At 52.0% G+C, this 24,260-nt stretch overlaps 6 non-coding genes across 6 annotated transcripts; 3 read left to right on the top strand and 3 right to left on the bottom strand.

Annotated features, from left to right (window-relative positions):
* Positions 1 to 2,056: 2,056 nt before the first annotated feature.
* Positions 2,057 to 2,129, bottom strand: TRNAK-CUU. Its single transcript has one exon. It is a non-coding gene; the product is annotated as a tRNA-Lys (tRNA).
* Positions 2,130 to 4,112: 1,983 nt separating this feature from the next.
* Positions 4,113 to 4,184, bottom strand: TRNAQ-CUG. The gene has a single exon. It is a non-coding gene; the product is annotated as a tRNA-Gln (tRNA).
* A 2,837-nt stretch (positions 4,185 to 7,021) lies between these two features.
* On the top strand, positions 7,022 to 7,093 carry TRNAY-GUA. The gene has a single exon. It is a non-coding gene; the product is annotated as a tRNA-Tyr (tRNA).
* A 9,674-nt stretch (positions 7,094 to 16,767) lies between these two features.
* On the bottom strand, positions 16,768 to 16,841 carry TRNAT-AGU. Its single transcript has one exon. It is a non-coding gene; the product is annotated as a tRNA-Thr (tRNA).
* Positions 16,842 to 21,637: 4,796 nt separating this feature from the next.
* TRNAT-UGU lies at positions 21,638 to 21,711 on the top strand. The gene has a single exon. It is a non-coding gene; the product is annotated as a tRNA-Thr (tRNA).
* Positions 21,712 to 23,141: 1,430 nt separating this feature from the next.
* On the top strand, positions 23,142 to 23,213 carry TRNAE-UUC. The gene has a single exon. It is a non-coding gene; the product is annotated as a tRNA-Glu (tRNA).
* Positions 23,214 to 24,260: the final 1,047 nt, after the last annotated feature.

The raw sequence follows: 24,260 nt of genomic DNA, 5'->3' as shown, positions 1-24,260 counted from the left end.
GACATTGGTGAAGTAGGAAGCTGGAGAAAAACAACACTGGCTGTTCAGAAAAAATAAAACAGCTCTCCCTGGTGCTTTAAGCAGTATGTTCATGGTGTTTTAAAACATGCCTTGGCCTGGGTTCACTTCCCACCGAGAAACCAGAAGTTTTTCCAATGAAAATCTCCATTCGTTTTTGCATTTGAAATGGTAAGAAAGGAAAAGAGGGCTTCTTGTCCTTATCCAAACAAGGCAAAGAATGGCTTATGTGTCTCAGTAAAGTATTTTTAAAAGGCGCTGGACTCGATCTGAAGATCTCATTTCATTTGTATTTACAATGAAATGAATTCCTCTCTAGGATTAGACAGAAATTCTTCTCTAAACTTCGGATTCCACGGAATACGAGAAAGCGATAGTGTCTAACACCTGCCTTTTTTTTGGACAAACAGTGGATGGTCCAAGTTTTCCATGGACATTTCCCCTTTCAGCACCTCAGGCCCCATCCAACAATACAAGAAACTGAAATGCACAGAAAGTTTCTCACCATAGGATTCACTGACCAGTCGGGGGAAAAGTTTTGCCATTTGAAGATGTTTGAATTCCCTCCAACTTCTGTCATACAAATGCTAAATAGTTGGTGGTGTAATGTTACAGGAGAGGTTGAAATTAGGCTATTTTGTCAGATAGAAGACAGTGATTGTGTCAGGAGTGGGATGTGAATGGAGCCTAGAGCAACAAATGACAGTGTTAGAGGGCTTATTCCTTCACCCTCTTACTTCCCTGGTCCTTCTCGCATGACCAGAGAGCAGCAATACCCAAAGTCCAAAGGTGCAAACAATTCGATGTTTATTGGGTGAACGTCCAGCAAGCAATGATTCCAGTTTCCTTCCTTAGTGTCCCCTTCCCAGCTCTGACACCACAGAGCCTTGTCTGTGTCCCTGTTTCTGTTCCCATCCCCTGTTCCCATTTCCCCCTGTAGCAAAACATGATCCCAATTCCCCCATCCCCAGTCCTTGGTCCCATTCCCCCCCCCCCCGCCCCCGCCTTCCTGATTGACTGCAGACTATATAGTAAAACCTGAGTTTTGCTTAGCTATTCCGTAACCAATCATTTTACTGAAATTTAGCTAACCAATCCTAACATATTGTAACATGGTTATTTAACCAATTATATTCCACCACCTTCATTGGTTTACACCCAACAAAATTAATTATACAGCAGACAGAAACAATCACAGAACCAGACAGAGACCATGCAAATAAACATACAAAACAATACAGAAGGGAGGATTTCACAACTACATCTATACAGACATAAGGGTTTTCCAGCTGTGTCTATTGATAGGTGAGTTCTTGCCAGACAGGATGCTACCAAACTAAGTTTCCCTTTCTCTGGAGGTGATGGAATATCAGGACAGGATTGTATTCCTCACAGCCCAATAGCACCTTAATTCAATGTGACTAGTTGGGAATGTGAGGATGTGACCATACACTTCCCAGCTTATGGCTGCCTTTGCTGCTTAGCCGAAGAACCAGGCCTCAGACTGTCACAGTGAGAGAAGGCCATTACACAGACAGACAGTGATTTTTTATTCTCTCTTTTATATCTTTATAACTAGCTAAGTGATAAAAATACACCTAAATTCTTAAAGTACAGGCCTTTGCAGACTGGCCTGAATCTCTGTATCCTAACAGTCCTCCAGGTCAGGCAGCCTCTGGGTAAGGGGGTGGGGACTCAGATCCTCCCGCTGGCCAATTCCACCAGGGTTGTGTATAAACCAGGGAAGTTTGCCCCAATAGCCAGACCAGATGCCCCCTTTACACTTGTACTCTGTCCTCATTGCTTCTCTCTCCCTTCCCCCCATCTCTGCTGCTCCCCCTCTGGGCTTTCTCAGCACCTGGCCCCACAGCACTTCCTGGGGGCCAGAGGACTGCGCTTTCTGCATCTGCAGATGTGGCCTCTCTCCTGATTCCTGAGGAAAGGAACCTTTCCAGGAAATGGCCACAGCTTCTGGGAATCCGCATGTGGCTGTGAACAGAATTTGGCTCCCGGCACACAAGGCAACTTAAAAGCTGAGCACCCAGACAGGGGCTTGAACCCTGGACCCTCAGATTAAGAGCCTGATGCTCTACCAACTGAGCTACCTGGGCTTGTTGAGAATATTTTCACTGTTCACACACAAGAGTGAGCAGGCAGGCAAAAGAGGCAAAAAAAGTCCCAGGAACCCCTCCTCTTTTTCTGCACAGCCACTGCCTGTCAGCAGGATTCCTCCTCCTCCTCCTCCCTCCTGTGCCTCAGTGCGACTAAGGCCATGGCTACACTGGCGATTTGCAGCGCTGGAAAGCCTCCACCAGCGCTGCAATTAGTAAGTGGCCACACCTGCAGGGCACTTCCAGCACTGCAACTCCCTGGCTGCAGCGCTGGCCGTACACCTCACTCGGCATGGGGAATAAGGATTCCAGCTCTGGTGCTGCAGGCGCTGGTCATCAAGTGTGGCCACACACCAGCGCTGTGATTGGCCTCCAGGGTATAAGGTGTATCCCAGAATGCTTTTATAAATTACTCTCTTTGTTTTGTTATGCAGCCTCTCTTTGTTTTGTTATGAACGAGCTCTGATCAGAGCTCCGTTGCTGCTTATCTAAAAAACAAACAGAGCTCCTGTTTGCTGTGATCACCTGTACCTGGCTGTAAACAATCAAATGAGCGGCAGGCAGGGAGAGTGAATGAAACAGCGGGGAGTCGTGTTTGCTGCAGGCTGTTTGCAATTAAGAGTTAAGACTAAGGGGTCGGAAACATGTTCTGATTTTTCAAGTCAGGAAGCTAAACACACAGTGTTGGCTCCAAAAATCCCCTCTCTCTCTCCCCCCGCTCCCTGTCACACTAGACCCCACTCCACCCCCCTCTTTTGAAAAGCACGTTGCGGCCACTTGAATGCTGGGATAGCTGCCCATAATGCAGCACTCCCAACAGCGCTGCTAATGCTGCAAATGTGGCCACACACCAGCGCTGGTAGCTGTGAGTGTGGCCACACACCAGCGCTGCTCCTACACAGCTGGATGACCAGCGCTGCAAACCGTAAGTGTAGCCATACCCTAAATCTCTGCACCTAGACAGCTGGTCCATCCGCTGCACCCCAATCCCCCATGCCTGAGCCTCCCTGCCAAAACCCTGCACCTGGCTCCAGAGAATTAAGTCTCACATCTCGCTGGGAACTTGACTTCTTGTACCCAGAGAGTCTCGGCCCCCACAGCAGATGACCCGAGAAACACAGTGTTCAGCTTTTCCAAAGAAGTGCTTAGACCCCTCATCATGTGGCCTAAAGGATAAGGCATCTCCCTGTGGATCAGATGATTCAGGATTTGAGTCCCCTCGTGGTTGTGCTCACTTTGTGCTGCAAGTCCTGCTCCCTTCAGGGCTGGTACCTCTTCTTGGCGGCTCAGGCCAATGCTCTGGCTTCAGCTAGAGCCCCGGGAAGGTGTTGGGGGTTGGGTGTCACAAAGGCTGGGGCATGAGCCCCAGGTGCTTCCAGTCTTGCCTTTGCCCTTCCTGACTTGCCAAAGAAAATGGGCTGCTTCACTGCCAAAGTGAGCACCTGGAGTGGGAACCATAAGAGGCCCAGCCCTGCTTTCCTACCTTCTTCTGATGTTGGCCACAGAGCATCAGCAGCTGATCTGCAGGTGGCCATCAGTGGGGGTTCAGCACAGCAGGGAGCAGGCTGGCCCCATGTCTCTGTGGCTGTCTGCTGGCCACACATAGGCATGGTCCTCCCCTCCTCTTGCCCTGACCTCCGCTGCTTTTAAGCCTTCCCTTGGAGCTGTCAGCACCAGCCGCCTCCACTCTAGGTGCCCAGAGGAGGAGAGGTGCTGGGCTTCCACCTGCCCAGCCCTGACTAGGAAGCCTGGCCCTGCTTCCTTCAAGCACCAGGTGGGCAAGAGGGAAAGCACAGTGGCAAGTGCCAGACTTGTGGGCACCAGGTGAAGCCATGAGAATCCCAACCCTCAGGTGTCAGTTCTAGAGCCCTGACCCACCACAGCCTGAGTCACCCAGAAGGAGGGGAAAGACTTGTTCTTGCACAGCTGGAGACAGGGAAGTGGAGCACTGGGAGCTCCAGGGCTTTACCACAAGCCAACACAAGGTCCCACTGAGATTTGAACTCAGATTGCAGGATTCAGAGTCCTGAGTGCTGCCCATTACACCATGGGACCAGCTCATGCTGCTTTCTCTGCACATCGGTGACCCTCATGGGGCTGGCTTGTGTGAGGTATCATTTTAAAAATCTTGAACTGTTCATCTGTTGAACATTAATGTCTTCTTGCAGTCTATGTGCTCGCATTGGTTGGGAAGTTATGAAGTTTTGCTCTGTGTGCGTTACTGGGATATGTTATGAGGTTGGGAAATGCCCCCCACCAGCCTTTCAGGTGCGACAAGGGAGGAGCCAGACTCGCTGCTGGCCCATTGAAGGAATCCACACTCCCAAGGACTAGCCCAGGAACCGTGCACAATGCAGGCTTCTCTGAGATAGCACAGAGACAATGGACACTGCTTGACTCACATGGTAGCAAAGGAGCTTCCTATCAAGTTGGAAAAAAACATGAAAGAGGGGAAGAGACATCATGACTTGGCCTCTCTCCCCCAGAACTCAGCAGCTGGAAACACACCTGGAGAACAAGGACTGAACTGAACTGATTCAGAAATCAGAAGAGAATAATAACAATAATACTTTCAAACCAAAGTCCCCAAACAGACTAGTGTTGGTTTTTCAGGAGAAAATTTTCAGTTTGGGGGATTTTGTTTTCTCAGTCAGACCTTGCCAAGGGAAGCAGGGAGAAAATGTTTGAGTTGCCTCCTTCAGAACAGCTTGGCCTAGACACTAGCTTTGGTTCACTGCTCTGGCCTTGCTCGGGTTGAGGGTATTTTAATAATTTGGGCAGGTCCCAGGGTGTTTGGGGGAGATGATGAGGATGTTCCCTTTTGAGATAAAAACTAAGAAATATGGGACTAGAGAATTTTTTTTAAAGAAATCTGGGATTTAGACATTTTATTTAAAGCAAGTGAGTTCTGAGTTGGTTTCTGTTTGCAGGAAGCAACATTATTTGATCTGTTATTGTACCCAAGGGGGAAGATTGTTGTTTACAAAGGAGGGGTGAAGACTAAATGCATCTGATGAGAAGAGGATTCAAACCCATGCATGCAGAGCACCAAGGATTAGCAGTCTATCACCTTAGCCACTCAGCCACCTCATCTGAACTATCAAGAAATAGACAGGAGGAGAAATCTAAGGTCAGCAGAGCTAGGGACAATAAGGAGTTTTTAAATACTAAGCGGAAGCAGGGGCTGAATGAGCTCCCCCCTCACATCTAGTGAGGAGCTGGGGGAAAGACTTCAGCAACAGACCGTGTTTGCACAGACACACCTACTCTGCCTCGCTATGCAGCATGATGGGGCCGCTTTCACAAAATGACCAGTTTTGGCTGGTGGTGGGTTACAAATCACTTTAGGATTGAGTGGAATTAAATGTTATTATCCTTCCTGCACGAGTGAAGGGCAGCAGAACATACCTAGTCCGTCCTGATGGAGGGGTAGGTAGGTGGGTGAGGAATTGCTTTTATTGGACTGCATAGATGTGATTGAGGACGTCACCCTAAACCAGTGATTCCCCAAACATTTCACATTGTGCCCTCTTAGCCATGGCTGTGGCCCCTCGGAAGCTGCGGTCAAGAACCGAGGCTGGCAGTGGGGCTGTTGCTTGCTGGGGAGAGGGGTGCAGACAGGGGTAAGGGGGTCGAGGCCGAGCTGGGAGCCAGAGCCCCAGGCTGAGGGTGGGGTTGGGGAAGAGCTGGGGCAGAGTGGGGCTGAGTGCTGCTCCCTCCATGGGGGCTGGCTCAGGCCCTGGGGTGCCCCCATGAATGTTCCTCTGTGTCCCCCTAGGAGTCATGCCCCACATTTTGGGAACCACTGATCCCTACTCGCTAAGCAGGGGTTAGTGATGCCAAAGCCCAGGGAAAGGGAGAACAAGTGCGGGGCCCCAGCACTGGAGCCATGTGAAGGGGCTGCAGGAGAGGGGCAATGGCTGGTGCCACAGGGAGTTAAGGGCAAAGGGGGCACAGGAGGGGGCAGGAGTTAGGGGTGAAGGAGGTGCAAGGGTTGGGAGTGCTGGAGCTAGCGGTAAAGGGGGAGTGGGGATCGTCCAGGGGCAATGGGGAAGTGCCAAAGTACAAGCTTTGCCCAGGGCACCATTTCCCCTAACGCTGGTCTGAGCAAACAATTGGCAATGACCCTTCAGTGAGACCAGAACCATCGTGTAGAAAAGCCCCTTTATTAAGTGGTGGTGGCTGAGGGCTTAGGGAGATGGGTTAGAAAGCAACGGGCGTCTTTCTGTGGAGGTTTGATTTTTGCCTGTTAGGCAAGGCTGGTGTGTGGTGTCTCCATGGCTGTACTTTCAGTGTCTGATCTGCCACAGGGAGCCAAGTCTAGACATATTCAGAGGCTCTATGCCAGGGTTTCTCAAACTTCCTTTCACTGCAACCCCCTTCTGCCAAAAAAAACTCACTACATGGCCTTGGAAAAAGAAACCAGGCCCCTCCACACTGAGCACAGGCAGAGGAGACAAAGCCTGAGCCCTGCCCCAATTGGGGGAGGGCAAAACCAGAGCTTGAGGGATTCAGCCCTGGGTGGTGGAGCTCCAACTTTTGGCTTCAGCCCCAGGCCCAAACAAGTCTAATGCCAGCCCTGGTGACCCCATTAAAACAGGGTTATGACCCACTTTGGGGTCCTGACTCAGTTTGAGAACCACTGCTCTATGCTGAGGGGAGAGAGTTTTCCTGTGGGTGCAGTTAATCCACTTCCCCAAGAGGTGGCAGCTATGTCAGTGGGAGAAGCTATATCGGTGGGTGCGCAAGCTGTGGTGTTTGCCACATTTAAGAAGTTTAATCAACCCCCATTTTTAAAACCACCTGTGGTCTGGGAATGGCAAAGGACCTCGATGAAGCAGGGTCTGTCCTTCAAAGTCCTGGCGATCATGATTCCATACTCCTGTTGCCATGGGGATATAGCTCAGTGGTAGAGTGCTTAACTGTAAATCAAGTGGTCCTTGGTTCAAACCCCAGTGTCCTCTTATAACCTTCTTTCTTTTTAAAAAAAAGGAAAACATTTTCATTTCCATTCTCCATTATGTTCAGGAGCTCCACTATAGGGGGTGCTTGATATGAATGTAAACACTCAACATTTCACTGTCCAAATGCATAAAAACCTAGCGAAGTTGTCCATCAGCTGAAATCAGTTCCAATCCTCTAAGTGTCTAGTTTATGTTTTCATCAATTAAACAAAGGTATCATTTGCAGATCCCTCTTCTCCAGGAGCTGTACTGTGCAGAAGAACAAGAGCCACATCCAGCTGCAGTTCAGGAGTCTGATGACCAAAGAGCCAATAAATGTTCTGAGGGCTGGAGAAAAATGCCTTCTAGTGAGCTATTGAAAGAGCTCAACCTGTTTAGCTTATCAAAAGAAGATTGAAAGGTGACTTCATTGAAGTGTTGAAAGGCCTTAATGGACAGAAACATTGGGTATGAAAGGGCTCTTTAACCGAGCAGAGAAAGGCATAACAAGACCCAGTGGCTGGAAGGTGAAAAAAGACAAATTCATATTACAAATAAGACACAAATATTCAACAGCGAGGATGATTCACCACAGGAACAAGCTACAAAGGAAAGTGGTGGATTCACCATCTCCTGATGTCATTTAATGAAGACTAGATGCCTTTCTGGAATGTGTTTGCCCCAAAAGTAGCTATTGTGTCATAAAGGAGGCGTGTGATATGCAGGGGGTCAGATTAGATGCTCTAATGGTCACTTCTGGCCATAAAGTCAACTAATTTATGAAAAGCTGAGTGTAGCATTGGGAGCAGCGTCTGATGTTTTACTGTCTAACCGGCTTGCTGCCTAGAACGAACGCTCCTTGAGTGGGGTGATCCACAGGGAGTAGCTCAAACCTCCAAAGTGCCTGGGCAGGGGCAGGACATTAGCACAGCAAGGGAGGGGTGTGGCAGTGACATCACAAAGGCCTTTTGCAGGACCTCAGACTATTGGTCAAAGGTGGTGGGGAGGTGGTGACCTCACAGAGAGATGCTGACATCAGCCAGGCAGGACAGGGGCGAGGGGCCAGGGAAACCTCAGAGACCCCTGTGGCTTTGCTTCAGCAAGTCTCCTTCTCCAGGTCTCTCTTTGAGGACTGAGAGAGTATTCGGGTTCACGGACGTGAGCGCCAGGAGGAACCTCTTTCGAGTTTTCTCCTTCCCTTTTAGTGATTTTACTAGAAAACAGCCGTCCCTGTTTAGAAGGTAAGAGCCTCCTCGAGGTTTGAAACCTGTTCAGTCTGATCCATCTGGTGACAGTTGAATTCTAAGCATGGAAAACACGAGCTTAAAGAGGCAGAATTTTATTCCACACTTAGGATTTTATCCCATAGAATCACTGAGGACATTAGGGTTTGTCCTTTTTGTTTCACCTTTTCCTCCATCCACCCCTCCTTCCTTTCTCTTCATCTCTTGCTTCTTTTGTCTTTTCACCAGTTCCCCTGTGTCCATTGGGTGGGGTCTCGGGGCAATGTGAGGGCAAGGTCCCAGGGGAAAGGGGTTGTGCAGAAGTGGGGTCTCGGGGCAAAGTGAGGGCGAGGTCCCAGGGGGAATGGGTGGGGCAGGGGCAGGGTCCCAGGGGGAAGGGGCGGTGCAGGGGTGGGGTCTCAGGGGGGAAGGGGTGGGGCAGGGGCAGGGTCTGAGGGAGAAAGGGAAGCTCAAGGGTGGGAACTCGGGGGAAGGGGCCATGTGGGGGTGGGTCCTTGGGGAAAGGGTGCAGGGGAGGGGTGTATTGGGGGCAATGTGGGAGTGGGGAGTCGGGGGAAGGGGCAGAGTGAGGGTGGGGTGCTGGGGAAAAGGGGCAATACGAGGGTGGTGCCTTGGAGGAAGGGGCGGGGCAGGACTTCAGGGAAAGGGGCAGCTATTAGGGGGAACAGGCGATGTGAGGGGGGACCTCGGGGTTAGGGGCAGCGTGAGGGCAGGACCTCGGGGGAAGGGGGCAGGGCTTTGGGGGAAGGGCACAGCGGGGGGCAGGGGCATGGCTTTGGGGGAATGAGGGGGGCAGCACGTTCCTGCGTGGGGCTCTCTGGGGGCGGGGCGGGGATGAGGAGTGGGGAGAGACGAGGCCAGGGGAGAACCAGGGGTGGGGGGCAGGGCCGGGCCGAGACCCCGGGACACATGAGTTCGCGTCAGGAGCCGGAGGGGGGCGGGGCCGGGGCTCCCTGGAGGGCGGGTATGAGGAGTTGCGTTGGGGGGGCGGGAGGTGTCAGGTTGACCCAGGGACCCGCCCTTACCTGGGCTGGAGAGGACGGAGGCGCCCCGGGGCAGGCTGGGAGTTGTAGTTCCTGGCTCGTCTCAGAGCGGAAGTGACGGACAGTTTGCTCAGACAACGCCCCCTCCCGGTGCACACTGGGAAGCGTAGTTCTCTGTCTCTCTCTCACACGCGTCCTCTATTGGAGAAGAGGCCGTAACTCGTCACTTCGCCGCGCCCCTCCCCGCTCCCTGATTGGCAGAGAGAGCGCGGGACAGAGACTCGGCGCGTGGGGGGAGGCCCCGGTTCCCTCGCCCCGAGGCTTCGCTGCCCCCCCGCCCCGGGCGCGCGCTGCGGCCGTTGGGATTCGCATCCCGCGTGGGAGCCGGGCTGGGGGGGGAGGCAGAGGCAGCGCGGAGTGAAAGGGCTTCACCCCCGCCCCCCCAGCTGGGCCTGGGGGGCAGCAGCGGGGGGGGGGCTGAGCTGCCTGGGAGCAGCCCCACAAGCGGCAGCCTGGGGCCGCGGGGCCCCTCACCCCCTCACCACCCCACCACCTGCCCGTGATCAAGGCAGGAAATGGACAACAAGCTACAGCAACGTCATTAACCACAAACACACTCTCCTCATGCTCCAGCCAGAAGGGAAAGGAGCAGAATTTCTTGCTGTTCAGCCATGGACACACTTACACAAGGGCACAGCAGAGTGTGTGTTGTGGAAGCTGGTCTGAGGAAACAACTGGAATTGATCACTCAGTGAGAACAGAACTAGAGTGCAGTGAAAACCACAGATCCAGCAAGTCGTTGTGGCTGAGCGGTTAAGGTGATGGACTAGAAATCCAGTGTGGTCTCCCTGCGCAGGTTCAAATCCTGCCAACTACGGAGGAAGTTGTGGTTCTTTAGTTTCAATGGAGCTGGGTTTTGTCGTACTCTTAAGATAGGCCTATGCTAAAGGGTAATGTGCCTTTAGTTCAGGTGTTTTAATTGAACTCTTGCATGTCCACCCTATGCCCCTGTGTCACCAGAGCACGTCCATGCTAGAATCTCTTGGATTGCCACAGAGAGCAGTGCACTGTGGGTAGCTATCCCACTGTGCAGCAGGGTGCTTTGGGAAGGGTTTGCAATGCCTCATGGGCCAGTACAGCATCACATGATGCAGGTTTCTCTGTTCCATGGGCATCCTACCCAGATTGCCAGCTGCTTTTCAACTGCAGTGTGTGTGTGGGGGGGAGAGACAGTGTGTGTGTTGGGGAAGAGTGAGTGTGTCGCACACGGTCTCACAGCTGCTGGAAGCAACCAGTCCTGAGGCAGGGGACAGCCCCGACATCAGCCCCCTTCTCTCACTGGCTCAGCTCAGCACAGCACTCTCTGTCACACACACACACACACACACACACTGCTGCCTGCTTAGCTCTGAGTCAGGGGGGCTGGAACAGGGGGTTAGAGAGCCATGGCCCCACCACTCTTTGCTGGCTGTTAGGACAAATGATGGAGGGGGGGGAAGGGTGCAGTCTTGGGGAAGAGGTGTTCTGTGGGTGTGGCCTCGGGGGGAGAGGTGCTGTGAGTGGGGGTCCTTAGGGCAGGGGTGTCATGGGAGCACCACAGTTCAGACAACGGTGCCCCCCCCACTGTAAGGAAGCTTCTGCCGCCCCTGCTCTGTGTTGGCAGAGCGGGAGAGAGCAGCATCCACAGCAGTGATTTGCTACCTGGGGCTCCGGCAGGGCGGCTCGGGAGGTGATTTAAAGGGCCCGGGGCTCCGGCCACTGCAGGGAGCCCTGGGCCCTTTAAATCACCAGCCTGGGGAAGCCGGGCGGGGCTGGCACAGCGTACTGGCTCTTGCCGGTACCCCATACCGGAACATACCGGCTTACTTTCACCTCCGGAAGGTCCTCACGTGGATCAATAACTGGTTAAAAGATAGGAAACAAAGAGTAGGACTAAATGCTCAGTTTTCAGGATGGAAACAGGTAACTAGTGGTGTCTGTATTGGGACCAGGACTAGTCAAAATATTCATAAACGATCTGCTAAACAATGAGGTGACAAAATGTGCAGCTGATCCAAAACTACTGAGGCTAGTTAAGTCCAAAGCAGCCTGTGAGGAGTTCAAAAGAGATTTCACAAAGCTGGGTGAAAGAGCAACAAAATGGCAGATGAAATTCAATGTTGATCAATGCAAAGTGATGCACATTGGAAAACACAATCCCAACTATACATAGAAAACGATGGGATGTAAAATAGCTGTTGCAACTCAAGTGGGAGATCTTGGAGTCACTGTGGATAGTTCTTTGCAAACATCCACTCAGTGTGCAGTGGCAGTCAAAAAAGCTAACAGAATATTGGGAATCATTAAGAAAGGGATCGATAACGAGAGAGAAAATCTTATTGCCACTATATAAATCCATGGTACGCCCACATCTTGAATATCACGTGCAGATATGGTCGCCCCATCTTCAAAAAGCTGTATTGTAACTGGAAAAGGTTCCGAAAAGGGGTACGGAGTGTCTGCCATATGAGGAGAGAATAATAAGACTGGGACTTTTCAGCTTGGAAAAACGGTGACTGAGGGGGGATTTGACAGAGGGCTAGAAAATCATGACTGGTGTGGAGAAAGTAAATAAGGAGTGTTACTTATTCCTTCTTATGACACAAGAACTAGGGGTCACCAAATTAAATTAATAGGTAGCACATTTAAAACAAACACAAGGAAGTATTTTTTCCACAATGCACAGTCAACCTGTGGAACTGCTTCCCAGAGGAGGTTGTGAAGGCCAAGACTATAAGAGGATTCAAAAAAAGAGTTAAATCAATTCCTGGAGGACATGCTCTGAGCCAGGCTGGGCAGGGATGGTGTCCCTAGTCTCTGTTTGCCAGGGGCTGGGAATGGGTGACAGGGGAGGGATTACTTGATAATCACCTGCTCTGTTCATTGCCTCTGAAGCACCCGGCATTGGCCACTATGGGAAGCCAGGACACTGGCCTAGATGGACCCAGTCTGGCCGTTCTCACGTCCTTTCATACAGATGCCTGGGATTGTGCCTCACAGTGTGTCCCTGAGGCCTCAGCCAAAATGCCCCAGACAGGCAAACACTCTGGGCTCCTGAAGCCTCTGCCCCCCACCTAGTGCCCTCTGGCTAATCCCTGACCCTTGCTGCTGCTCCTTGCTACAGACTGAGAGAGGAGCTGAGGCAGCGCAGGAGCCGTCTGGGGATGCAGGTCTGAGGCTTTGGGGAGACACATTGTCTGAGACATCAGAGCGCTGCAAACCCTGCAGCCACCCCCTCAATCCGGGGCCTGTTCCAGCCCTGAGTCTGGGCTGCCGCGATCCCTCCCCCAGAGCAGGGCGCCCGCAGATAACTGCCTGGAAATAGGCGTGTGACACTAACTCCTGCTCTCCCTGACAGGGCCTCCCCTAGACCAAGTGGCGTCCCAGGCAAGAAGTGTCTTCAGTGCCCACCACCCAATACGTTAAACTTTTGAATAGCTTATTTTTTATTGCATTTGTAGCTCAGTTCATGATTTTGATGCACAATTTGGATTCATGATTCTCTCTGTCATATAAGATGAAAAATTTGCAGGCTAGGATCTGTAAACCTGTATTTATTCATGCCATGTATCAGCAAAGAAAACAAATTCGTTTCCTCTGAGCATATAGAAACTTTTTAATTTTGACAGTAACTGAACTGTGCTAACACCTAGCAATGGAACTGTCACCAGCACAGGGTGGGCCGGTATTAAATAGTGTTACAGGAGGAGGCAGCGTTAGGACATTAACCCTAGTACTTTAGTTCAAAGGTCGCTTTTCTCGCCTTTGCCCTCATGAACTGAAGCGCGGCATTAGAGAGATCCAAAGATTGGCCAATGGGATTTTCAAGTGCTAAAATAGCAAGCGATGTCGGTCTCTCATTGGCCAGCATCAACTGAAGATCTGGTTTAATGAGCCGGAGCTTCAAGGCGAGGGTGGCTCTGTCCACTGCCTTCCCTTGCACTGCTGGGCCCCAAGTCCCTGGTGGCCAATATGTGACGCTGGGAGAAGAGAGTGGGGTAGCAAGTGGCGGCAGGACTTTTGCCACCAGGGTCTAGCTGCCCAACTTCCTCCTCATACCACTGGGCCCCTGTCACCTTCAGGAAACCCAGGAGCTAAGGCAGGAATAGGGCGAGTAAGTGAGTAAAGCTGAGCAAGGAAGGCAAAAGTGAATCTTGCCTTCATGGGCCGCTCGCAATGACGTCCTTGTTCTGTGCCACAGCTGACAAGAACATCCCAGACAGAAAAGCAGCAGGATAAAAAGAAACCTAGCAGCTGCTGAAGTAGTTCAGTTGGGTGAGTGCTAAACTAAAGGTCCCTGGTTCAATCCTAGGCCTTGGAATGCTCTTCTATCCTGCTGTGTGCAGGGGTGGGTGTTTCTGAAAGTGCAGTAGGTCCTTTATCTGCCACAAGTCCTTCATTTTAGACTATGCAGCAGGAAAAGGCAGCATGGGCTTCTGCACCGAGCTGGCCCACCTGACCTTTCATTCTTCTCTTGCTCTTTGTCAGCAAGGGGAAGAAAAAGAAGCTCTCCCTCAAGCAGGAGTCACAAGGACGACTTCCTGAGCCCAGGGCCGGCTCTAGGATTTCTGCCACCCCAGGCAGAAAAGAAGAGCGCCGCCCCCCAGCGGCGCGGAGTGCAGCCCGAGCCCCCGCCCCCCCCAGGGGCGCGGCCCACGGCCCCCAGCCCCCGCCCCCCGAGCGGCGCAACACCGCCCTAGCCCCCCCCTAAGCCCCGGCCCGTGGCTCGAGCCCCCCTCCCCCCCAGCGGCGCGGCCCGAGCCCCGCGGCCCGAGCGCCCACCCCCCGAGCGGCGCGGCCCAGCCCGAGCCCCCGGCCCCCCCAGCGGCGCAGGCCGAGCCCCCACCCTCCGAGCGGCGCGGCGCGGCCCGGCCCGAGCCCCCGTCCCCCCCAGCGGCGCGGCCCGAGCCCCGCGGCCCGAGCCCCCAACCCCCGAGCGGCGCGGCCCGGCCCAAGCCCCCGTCCCCCCCAGCGGGGCGGCACGAGCCCCCCGGCCCGAGCCCCCACCCCCCGAGTGGCGCGGCCCGAGCCCCCGTCCCCCCCAGCGGCGCAGAGCGCCGCCCTAGCCCCCGCCCCCCTCCCGAGCGGCGCGGCCCGAGCCCCCGAGCGGCCTTAGCCCCCGCCCCCCTCCCGAGCAGCCCGAGACCCCGTCCCCCCCCCGCGCGGCCCTAACCCCCGTCCCTCCCCCCCCGAGCGGCCCTAACCCCCATCCCCCCGAGCGGCGCGGAGCGCCGCCCTAGCCCCCTCCCGAGCGGCGCGGCCCGGCCCGGCCCGGCCCGGCCTGAGCCCCCGCCCCCCTCCCGAGTGGCCCGGCCCGAGCCCCCCGAGCCCCGAGCGGCGCAGCCCGCCGCCCGAGCCCCCGCCCCGAACGGCGCGGCTCGCCCCAGTCTCCGGTCCCCCCCACCTCCCCGAGCGGCGCGGCCGGCAGCCCTAACCCCTGCCGAGATCGCCGCCCCCTCCCAAGGCGCCGCCCCAAGCACCTGCTTGGTAGGCTGGTGCCTGGAGCCGGCCCTGCCTGAGCCCCGGCTCCAGTCCTCTGTTCTTCCAGCTGACCTATTGGAGGGCTGCCACCACTGTCTCTAGGTTTGCCCATCAGTGTGTGCCAGGGTGAGCACCAGCCAAGTGTGTGGCATTTCTGTAGTGTAGGGTGATCACATTTGCCTAACGCTCAAAAGGTCCCTGGTTCAAAACCAGGCAGGAACATGCTGGTTCCTTTTCTCAGATCCCCTTGCTGTCCAGGAAGGCACTGCTCCTTCTGCCACTGGCCTGTCTCTGAGATAACTCCAACCCCTCCATGACAGAGGGTGCTGATGTCAGTCTGGAAAACCTAGAGCAGTTGGTGTGTCACCTTTTGGAGGCTTGTGGCTTGGCCTCCCCTGCCCTTGGAGGTTGTCTTCTAGACACTTGAACTAAGACTATAAAATAGGAGACTGTGGCATCATGTTTTTGCCTTTCTCCTCCCCCACGTATGCTGGAAGCAGCAGGAATCCTGAAAGGATGAAAGTCATCTGAGGAGACTGGTCCAGGTTTCAGTGGGAATTTTTTATGGATTTAGGATGGTAACATCCAGTGGGGTGAGAAAATTGCTTGTCCTAACTACTGCCTAGTGTAATAAGGTGTAAAGTTTAGCTTGTGCATTTATCTTTAATTCCTTTGGTAACTTACTTTGATCTTTTATGCCAACCATGTATAATCCTTAAAACTCCACCTTTCTGTAGTTAATAAATCTATTTTATACTTTACTGAAAATACCGTATTTTGCTTGAAGTCCATGGGAAATCTCAGCTCAGTTAGAAGGCTGGTGCATGTACTGTTCACAATGAGGGAAGGGAGGACTGGGTAATAAACTCACACCGATCAGGCTTCTGACTAGGACAAGATGGTATGATCCAGGGGTGCCAGACTGCAGAGCTGGGGGAATTGGCGGGAGGCTCTCTATCTATCGTTAGTTTTGTGAGTGGCTGGGAGAAGCATTCATGTAACTCAGTTGGATGTGCCCCTACCTGTGGATGTCTGTGTAAGTGCAATATGTGCCAGAGATTCGCAGCCTGTCACAGCATCACAGTGTGAGAGGGAGCCCAGGCGGTGGGACACAGGGCTCAGGGGTCCCACTGTTCAGGTTGCATCCTGCAGATCCCATCACAGACTTTCAACAGCCACCGTGGATGTTCACAGAGACAGAGAGAGAGATGCCAAATAGTGATCTCCAGGGCCTGCAGACATCAAACGATGAGGAATTCTGCGCACAGAGAGGACCCTGCTAGTGGAAAATGCCTTTGGAAAAGCCCCTTCTGTCACCGCTGTGGTCGTACAGTGCTCAGTGCTCTGCGTTGTGGCCTCAAGAGCCATGGATGCAAGTGGAGTTACGATGACCTTTTCCTTGTCTCCACATTTCTTAGGTGCCTCCTGCCGACACTACCGGTTTCTTTTGGAAGCATTTGCGCTGCAAGGCAGAGGCATCTTCTCTGCTTCCTCGAAAGATTGACCAAAAGGTGGGAGGAGCAGACACATTTGTTAAGGCACCACTGGGTGCTGCATCCCTAACCTCCACTTTACCTGGCAGGTGCCTTGGCCAGCTTAGCCACGGTGCCGCTCTCTGGCACTTTTCTCCCAGCTGCTCCATTTTTCATCACTGACAATCAAAAGGAAGGCGACATGGCCTCTGTGTGTGGACATCCCCAACGAATCACAAGGACGTGTGGCACAGGCTCTCGTGTTGCAGCAATTGCAGTCGAAGCAACCGCCATGCCAATGCCAGTCACAGCAGCCTTTTCATCAGCTCCAGACTTGTGATTTGATTCTTTCCAATGCTTCTCTCCAAAGAAGCCTTTTCCTTAGCAAGCAATTAGTTGGATACCAAGGGAGGTCTCTTCTGTTTCCTAGAAAGACACAGGAAAATGTGAGCAGAGGAGACAAAAGCCATGCAACAAGGCACCACTGGGAGTTGAACCCAGGATCTCCTGTTTACTAGACAGGTGCTTTAGCTAACTAAGCCATGGTGCCTATCTCATGAAAGTGTTTACAACTGTTCCAAGTGATGGCCCAGGACAATACCTGCAAATTCCAAAGTACAGACGTTTCCCATGTCCCTCAAGACTTGCAGACCTTGAGGTGCCTGGCTCTCCGTGCACAGAAAGCCACAGCTGAGTTGACAGAGGGCTTCTAACATGTGCTTCTCCCACCAGCCACTGTGATCATATAGTGGTTAGTGATCTGTGTTTCAGTCGCAGCAACCTCGGCTCAGTTCTGAGTCATGGTAACCCTTCCTTCAGCTCTAGACTTCTCATTTGCCGCTTTCCAAGTGTGGTGGGGTGTCTGCCCCCAGACAAGCAGGAGAAAGATTAAGGCAGCCTTGCAGAGGCTGTGCAGAACCCAGCCTATCAGGAAAGTGCTTATTGGGAGAGCCAATCAGGAGTAGGCTTGCTGGAGCAGCCCATATATAAAGGGCTGCTCAGCACAGCAAGAGTCAGTCACTCCTTGGAGTTTGAGGAGGGAGGATTGGCTGCCCTGAAGGGAGGGCACCATGATCGGAGTAGTGCTGGGTGGGTAAGGGGAGCATGAGTGACCTCCTGGCTGACTGCTGCCAGACTGAGGCCCTGATACAAAGGCAGAGGAAGGTGCTAGGTCTGTGGGGAAGTGGTCCAGGGAAACAGATGGGGGGTTGGAGGTGCACCCCTTTAGCCTCAGTCGCCGCTGACACAGGTGGCTACAGCCTGGACTGCAGCTGGCCACTGAGGCAAGTGTCTGGATAGAGGACAGCTGCCCCCTGGAAGGGGGGAGAGAACTGAGTGGGGCACAGCCAGAGGGCTGTGTCCATAAGAGGACATTGAAGTCCTGAGAGCGACATGGGTCCTAATGATAGAACAGATGGCAGCCAGACGCCACTAGATGAAGGCGCACCGGGGGACCAGAGCTAATTGCCAGGACGGCCAACAGGAGGCACTGCAGTGGTGAGACATGCCCCATGGCACCAAGACTCAGCCGCAAGGAAGACTCTCTCTGTTTTGAACCACCACTTAGAAGGATTCTGCTGACAAGTCTTTTCTTTTTAAGAGAAGAGACACAAAAAAGGAGCCAACAGAGACATTAGGTTCAGCAAGGAAGAACTGTCAGGCCAAGCCAGGATTTCCTGGTTACTAGGAAGGCTCTTCAGCCAGCTCTTCCCAAAGATCACTATCTAGAGGCCTTTTAACAGTCACTGCAGATGTTCACCACAAAAGAGACAAAGAGATGCCGAAATAGAGCTCTCCACTGCCTGCTGCCATCACGCTACCAGGAGTTCTGTGCACAGAGAGGCCCCTGCTGGTGGAAAAAAGCTTTGGTAGAGACTCTTCTGACAACAGCTGCAGTCATATAGCATTTAGCGCTCTGTGTTGTGGCTTCAGCATCCACAGATGCAAGTTCAGTTGGGGGATGTTTTTCTTGTCTCCACATTTGTCTAGTGGCTCCTTTCAACACTTGTCACCAAAAAGACCTGTTTCTTTTGCAAGCAATGTACAGCTAGGCAAAGGCAGTCTTCTCCATTTCCTCAAAAGATCACCAAGCTGTGGGGAGAAGAGACACATTCAGCCAGGCACCACTGGGTGCTGGATGCTGAATCTCCTCTTTATTCAGCAGGTGTCTGTGAAGGACATAAATCTACACCGTGTAGAGGTCAAGAATAGGAGTTTATTACACACAGCGCTGGCGGAGTGTCACCTTGCTTATTAGGCTCAGAGACACTGCCAGTCAATTGATTACGATAGAATATATAGGTTTTCCATGGGTTGGGGAAAGTGACGGGGTAGGCACTTCCACACCCCGGGATAGGTTTTGCAGCAAGACAAGATAGCACAGTATCCACTGGTTAACAGGTTACATAATGTCTCCGCACATGGTCTCAAGTTAGCAAGTGAACATTTAATTAATACTTTGATAAAATGTTATTAGTATAAAATATGTTGAATTCTGATTTGAGGTCCACAGCAATGGAGCAACTCTTTTGATTGTCCAACAGGTACATTCCTAGAGGTTAAAGCAAAGAAACAGTGAAAGTATATGGCAATAAAGATTGTTTTCTGTGTGTCTAAAGGCAAGGCATTGGTCCCTGGGAAGGGAGGTGGAAGGATGCCATATCTTATACTGAAATGTGCCAACTTCTCATAAACTCAAGGTTGCATCTGTGGGAAGAACATCTCCCTACAGAAGAGACTAACACAATAGGAACAAGGATTCTTTGTTCAATCTGCAACTCTGAATAAGACACAATTATTTAGTTCTTCGCTCCAACACCTGGCAATTTGCTGACCAGGCCTATCTTAGCAAGCAAGGCTTTCTGTTTACCCAGCTTTCTCTTAGCTGATCACTATTTGCTAGGCCTCTGGTCCCTTGATCATGCTCTGGACTTTGGGTCTAGAAAAGAGCTGGCACAATCTATAGACCAGGTTGTTATATAAAATGCACATGGATTTGAACCCTTCACATACAGTAATAGCAAAGTTCTTGGTTCTGGCTTGTAGCAGTGAGAGGATAAACTGCAGGTTCAAATCAAGTCTCTGGAGTCCATCCACAGCTGGGCTGGGTCATTCAGTCCTTTGTAGAGAGCTTCAGTTTGTAGCAAAGTCCCTCCAGAGGTACGAAGCAGGACTGAAGACAAGATAAAGACGAGGCATCAGCGTTTTATAATCTCTTGCCATGTGGTCTTTGCTTTCTTTGTCCCAAGGATACTCTATCCAGCACGTGGCATAGAAAAACCTTAGAGTTCTGTCCATAGGCAGGTCCCTGCATACCTTGCTGAGTCACAAGGCGAATCTGCCTTCTCTCAATGGGTCAGTTGTACAGCTCATGGTCCTTAATGAGCCATCAAGCAGGCTAGGCAGAACTGACACCAACTTGTCTGGCTGGGGTGTTCCCCGGAAGCATAGCACAAGTTTGAAATACGGGCAGCATAGAGCCAATATTCATAACGTCAACTACAAAAAAGATATACATCTAGAGATTGCATCATTATAATCAGCCAATCAGAACCTCTCCATACACTCCTTAGACAACAACCTTTCTACCATATTGGCTGCAAATATAGAACAGCGGTCGCAACGGTGATCTATAGAGTTACAGATTATGTTAATAACATCACAGGAGGTGACACAGCATCAGTGAGACTGATACTGGAATAGTGCTTCCAGTTTTGGTGTCCTCGTTTGAAAAAGATGTTGTGAAATTGGAGCTGGGACAGCAAAGAGCCACCAAATGTTCTGAGGGCTGGAGAAAAATCCCTTCTAGTGAGCTACTGAAACACCTCAACCTGTTCAGCTTATCAAAAGAAGATTGAAAGGTGACTTCATTGAAGTGTTGAAGGGCCTTAATGGAGAGAAAAGATTGGGTATTAAAGGGCTCTTTAATCTAGCAGAGAAAAGCATAACAAGACCCAATGGCTGGAAGGTGAAAAAAGACAAATTCAAATTACAAAAAGGCACAAAAACTCAACAGTGAGGATGAGTCACCTCAGGAACAAGCTACCAAGGAAAGTGGTGGATTCTCCATCTCCTGATGTCATTCAATGAAGACTAGATGCCTCTCTGGAATGTGTTTGCCCCAAAAGTAGCTCTTGTGTCATACAGGAGGCCTGTGATATGCAGGGGGTCAGATTAGATGCTCTAATGGTCTCTTCTGGCCATAAAGTTGACTAATTTCTGAAAAACTGAGTGTAGCATTGGGAGCAGCATCTGATGTTTTACTGTCTAACCGGCTTGCTTCCTAGAACGAACGCTCCTTGAGTGGGGTGATCCACAGGGAGTAGCTCAAACCTCCAAAGTGCTGGCCAGGGGCAGGACATTAGCACAGCAAGGGAGGGGTGTGGCAGTGACATCACAAAGGCCTTTTGCAGGACCGGAGACTATTGGTCAAAGGTGGTGGGGAGATGGTGACCTCACAGAGAGATGCTGACATCAGCAGGCAGGACAGGGGCGAGGGGCCAGGGAAACCTCAGAGACCCCTGTGGCTTTGCTCCAGCCAGTCTCCTTCTCCAGGTCTCTCTTTGAGGACTGAGAGAGTATTTGGGTTCAGGTACGTGAGCGCCAGGGGGAACCTCTTTCGAGTTTTCTCCTTCCCTTTTAGTGATTTTACTAGAAAACAGCAGTCCCTGTTTAGAAGGTAAGAGCCTCCTCGAGGGAAGGGGTGTCATGGGCGTGTCACAGTTCTGATGCCAGTGGCCCCCCTACACTGTAAGGAAGCTCCTGCCGCCCTGCTCTGTGTTCGCAGTGCGGGAGAGAGCAGCATCCACGGCAGTGATTTGCTCCTGGCTGCCAGAGCAGAGCAGCAGGCTCAGCTGTCAGAACTTCCCAGAGCGATGAAAGGGGTGGGGGCCCATGGCTCTGTAGCAGGAATGCAGGGCAGGCGAGTTCACGGCGGGCATTGTGGGATACTGGAGGAGGCCAGTTATGGTGCTATAATGAACAGCAGCGTCTACTCTGTCATTTAAGTTTGCTGCAAAAAGCTCTAGCCCTCTCATTGAAGTCGTTTTATTTTGTCAGCAAAACAGGGCAGTTTTGTCGCAAGACATGGCATTGCAGTGTGTGCACCAGCCACAAGCTGCCGACCGAGGGAGCGTTGTGTGTTTTTCACACACCTGAGCAATATAATTCTGCTGAAACAACTTTGTAGTGCAGACCTGGCCAAAGATTTACTCACACACAACTTGTAAGGGAAATGTCACCTGCTCCTCTGCTTTGCAGAATCCAAACACAAGCAAAGCTTGTCAGGCCCCAGTGGTGATGGCAGGGAGTCAGGTGTGGGCAGACACAGTGTTATAGTTACCTACAGGCACCATGGCTTAGCTGGCTAAAGCATCTGTTTTGTAAACAGGAGATCCTGGGTTCAACTCCCAGTGGTGCCATGTTGACTGGTTGTTGGGGCACCTGCTATTAGCTACTGTCAGAAGACAAGATTCAGAGCTAGCTGGGCCTTTGGTCTGGCCCAGTGTGGTTTTTCTTATGGTTTAAATAACACTCACAGGCACTGATAACAGAGTTACTGAACGTTTTGGAATTAGGAGCAGGTAGGTCAGTGGTCCAGTCCCCACACAGATGTCCCCCTCCCTATGGGACAGGGGCAGGTCTGAGCTCTCACCCAAATGCTCATTGTGGCTGCCAGAATCTGTGAGCAGCTTGTTTAGTTTACGCCAAAGGTTGAGTCCTGCATTGTGCACCGTGTGTGAGAATGAAAATCCTGAACCGCCCTTTGAAATAACGAAAGCAGCAGGACGTGTTATTGTCCCTGCCCCAAAGCAGACAGACCAATGGAGAAATGCCGTCGAGTCCAAGGTAATACTTCCCTGCCATTTTACCTTTTTTGCTTGCTAAACTCCTTCTTATCTGCCCGGCCCAGGCTGTCCTCTGCCTCAGCTGCTGCTCCCGGCCTGCTGTAGAGTCAAACACGCAGGGCCCCCAGGGGAACAGAGGCTGGGACAGGGCAGCAGCCTGGGCTGGGCTGGGAAGATGCTGGGAGTTCTCGTTCCCTGAGAACTGGCCTGGCTCCCTTCTCAACAGCAAACAAATCAATTCCACGTCCCCTCCCCAGAAAAACCAGCCTGGAGCCAAGGGCAGCAGGGGCCGATTCCCTCCAGTTCCCACCGAGGCAGGAGAGAAGCCAGGGTGTTTCTAGCAGTGCTTATGGAACTGAGGTGGGGAAACCAGCCTTTAATAACAGGCAGTTCCAGTTTAAGCTCAGTGTTTTTAACAATTTCTACAACATTAAATAACCCTTCAATCGTAATGTCACCATCCATAACATTGCTTCAGCCTCCTAAGTGCCCAACTAAACATCTCTTCAAATCCAAGGGAGTGGAGATCAGTCAATGTTCAGAGTCATCCCCCATAAAAGAACCATGTTGTGGTACATAGTGGCCCTACCATGTGGCCATCGCCTTTCCCTCCTCTTCCAGAGTCAGAACGTGATCAGCTCCCACTGAGGGGGAGCAACACCCCTCCCTTGGTCTCTGTGCCAGAGCTCCTATCAGCTCAGTGTCCTTCCCACAAGAGTGGGCTGCTGAGAGGGTTGCGATGGGGTAAATGAAGGCAGAGGAGGATTGTTCCTGATGGGTTTTCTTTGTGTGGCTCTGTGATCCTGCTGGAGGAAGCTGAAGCATGATTTGAGTTTGTTTCAGTGGCTTGGGTTGGGCTGAGGTTGTGACCCTGAGCACAGGGATTCCTTCACTTCCTGCTCTTAGCCCCTCAGGGAATGGACAATGGAGCAGCTTCAGAAATTGGATGGAAAGTAGCCTAAGAAAGTGTAACATAAGTGAGAAAAAAAAGTAGTTTCATCACCTCTCTGGTGGTCTAGTGGCTAGGATTTGGCACCTTCACTGCCAAGGTCTGGGTTCAATTCCCAGTCAGGAAAAGTGACTATAAACCAAAACTGCTTCTGTTATTCTTCACTTACAACATAAACAAATCCATTGTATTTTCCTGATTCCCCATCTTCCCAGTGTCTCCATGGCAGGGCTGGCTCTAGGCACCAGCACAGCAAGCAGGTCCCTGGGGCAGTCAATGGAAAGGGGAGGCTTCAGCAGCAATTCGTCCCTCTCAGAGGGAAGGACTTGAGGCCAAAAGTGGCAGAGGTAGAGCTGCAGTTGATTGCAGCTTTTTTATTTTTTTTTCCACTTGGGGCGGCAAAAACGCTGGAATTGGCCCTGCTCCATGGAAGACAATTTGTTAAATCCCAGATGAGTGCAGTTCTATCAGTTCTCAGCCTGAGTCCTTAGGTCTTAATCCTGAGGATATTGTCTCATCATGGGGCCATTTCCTGCCTCTCTTTCATACAGAAGCACAATTTTCCTTGCACAGACACAGGAACAGCAAGATCTTTCTCTGTTCCTTGTGTAAAGCAAGGGGCCAAATTCCATGGAAACAATGGACAAGCAGGGGGCCCTGGGCACATCCAGCCCTGGCCGTGAGATGTTCCCTCCCCTCTGTCTTTATGCCCCTGTTGTTATTTCATGGATTGTCTGGGATGGGGGAAAAGCTGAGTTCACTGCAGGTGGAGGGGAAAAAGGACCATGAAAATCTCAGGCCCCAACCCCTGCTACCAGGATCACCGAGGTGCTGGGAATCTGCATGGGAAAGGGACTGTGTGAATTGTCAAGGTGGGGAATGAATAACAATCTACAACTAGATCCACCTCATTAACCACCGACACAGGCTAATCCTGCTGCCGATAGAAGGGAAACTGGGAGTGATTCTTTGCTGTTCAGCCATGGAAACAGTGACCCAATTGCATCGCAGTGAATGTGCTGGGGAAAGCTGGACTTCACAGGCAGGTGGCAATAGCAGATCCTAGAAACACCTGGAGCTTCCCACAGCACTTCTGCCACCAGGGTCAGGTGTTGAGCGACTCACAGCGCCCCTCCCCTCCCATTACCTTCCAGCAGGAGGTAGCAGCACCCCC

The sequence above is a fragment of the Mauremys mutica genome, unplaced genomic scaffold, assembly GCF_020497125.1.
Source record: "Mauremys mutica isolate MM-2020 ecotype Southern unplaced genomic scaffold, ASM2049712v1 Super-Scaffold_100199, whole genome shotgun sequence".
In the NCBI taxonomy this organism is placed as follows: Eukaryota; Metazoa; Chordata; order Testudines; family Geoemydidae; genus Mauremys; species Mauremys mutica.
This window is presented reverse-complemented; position numbering and strand designations above follow the sequence as displayed.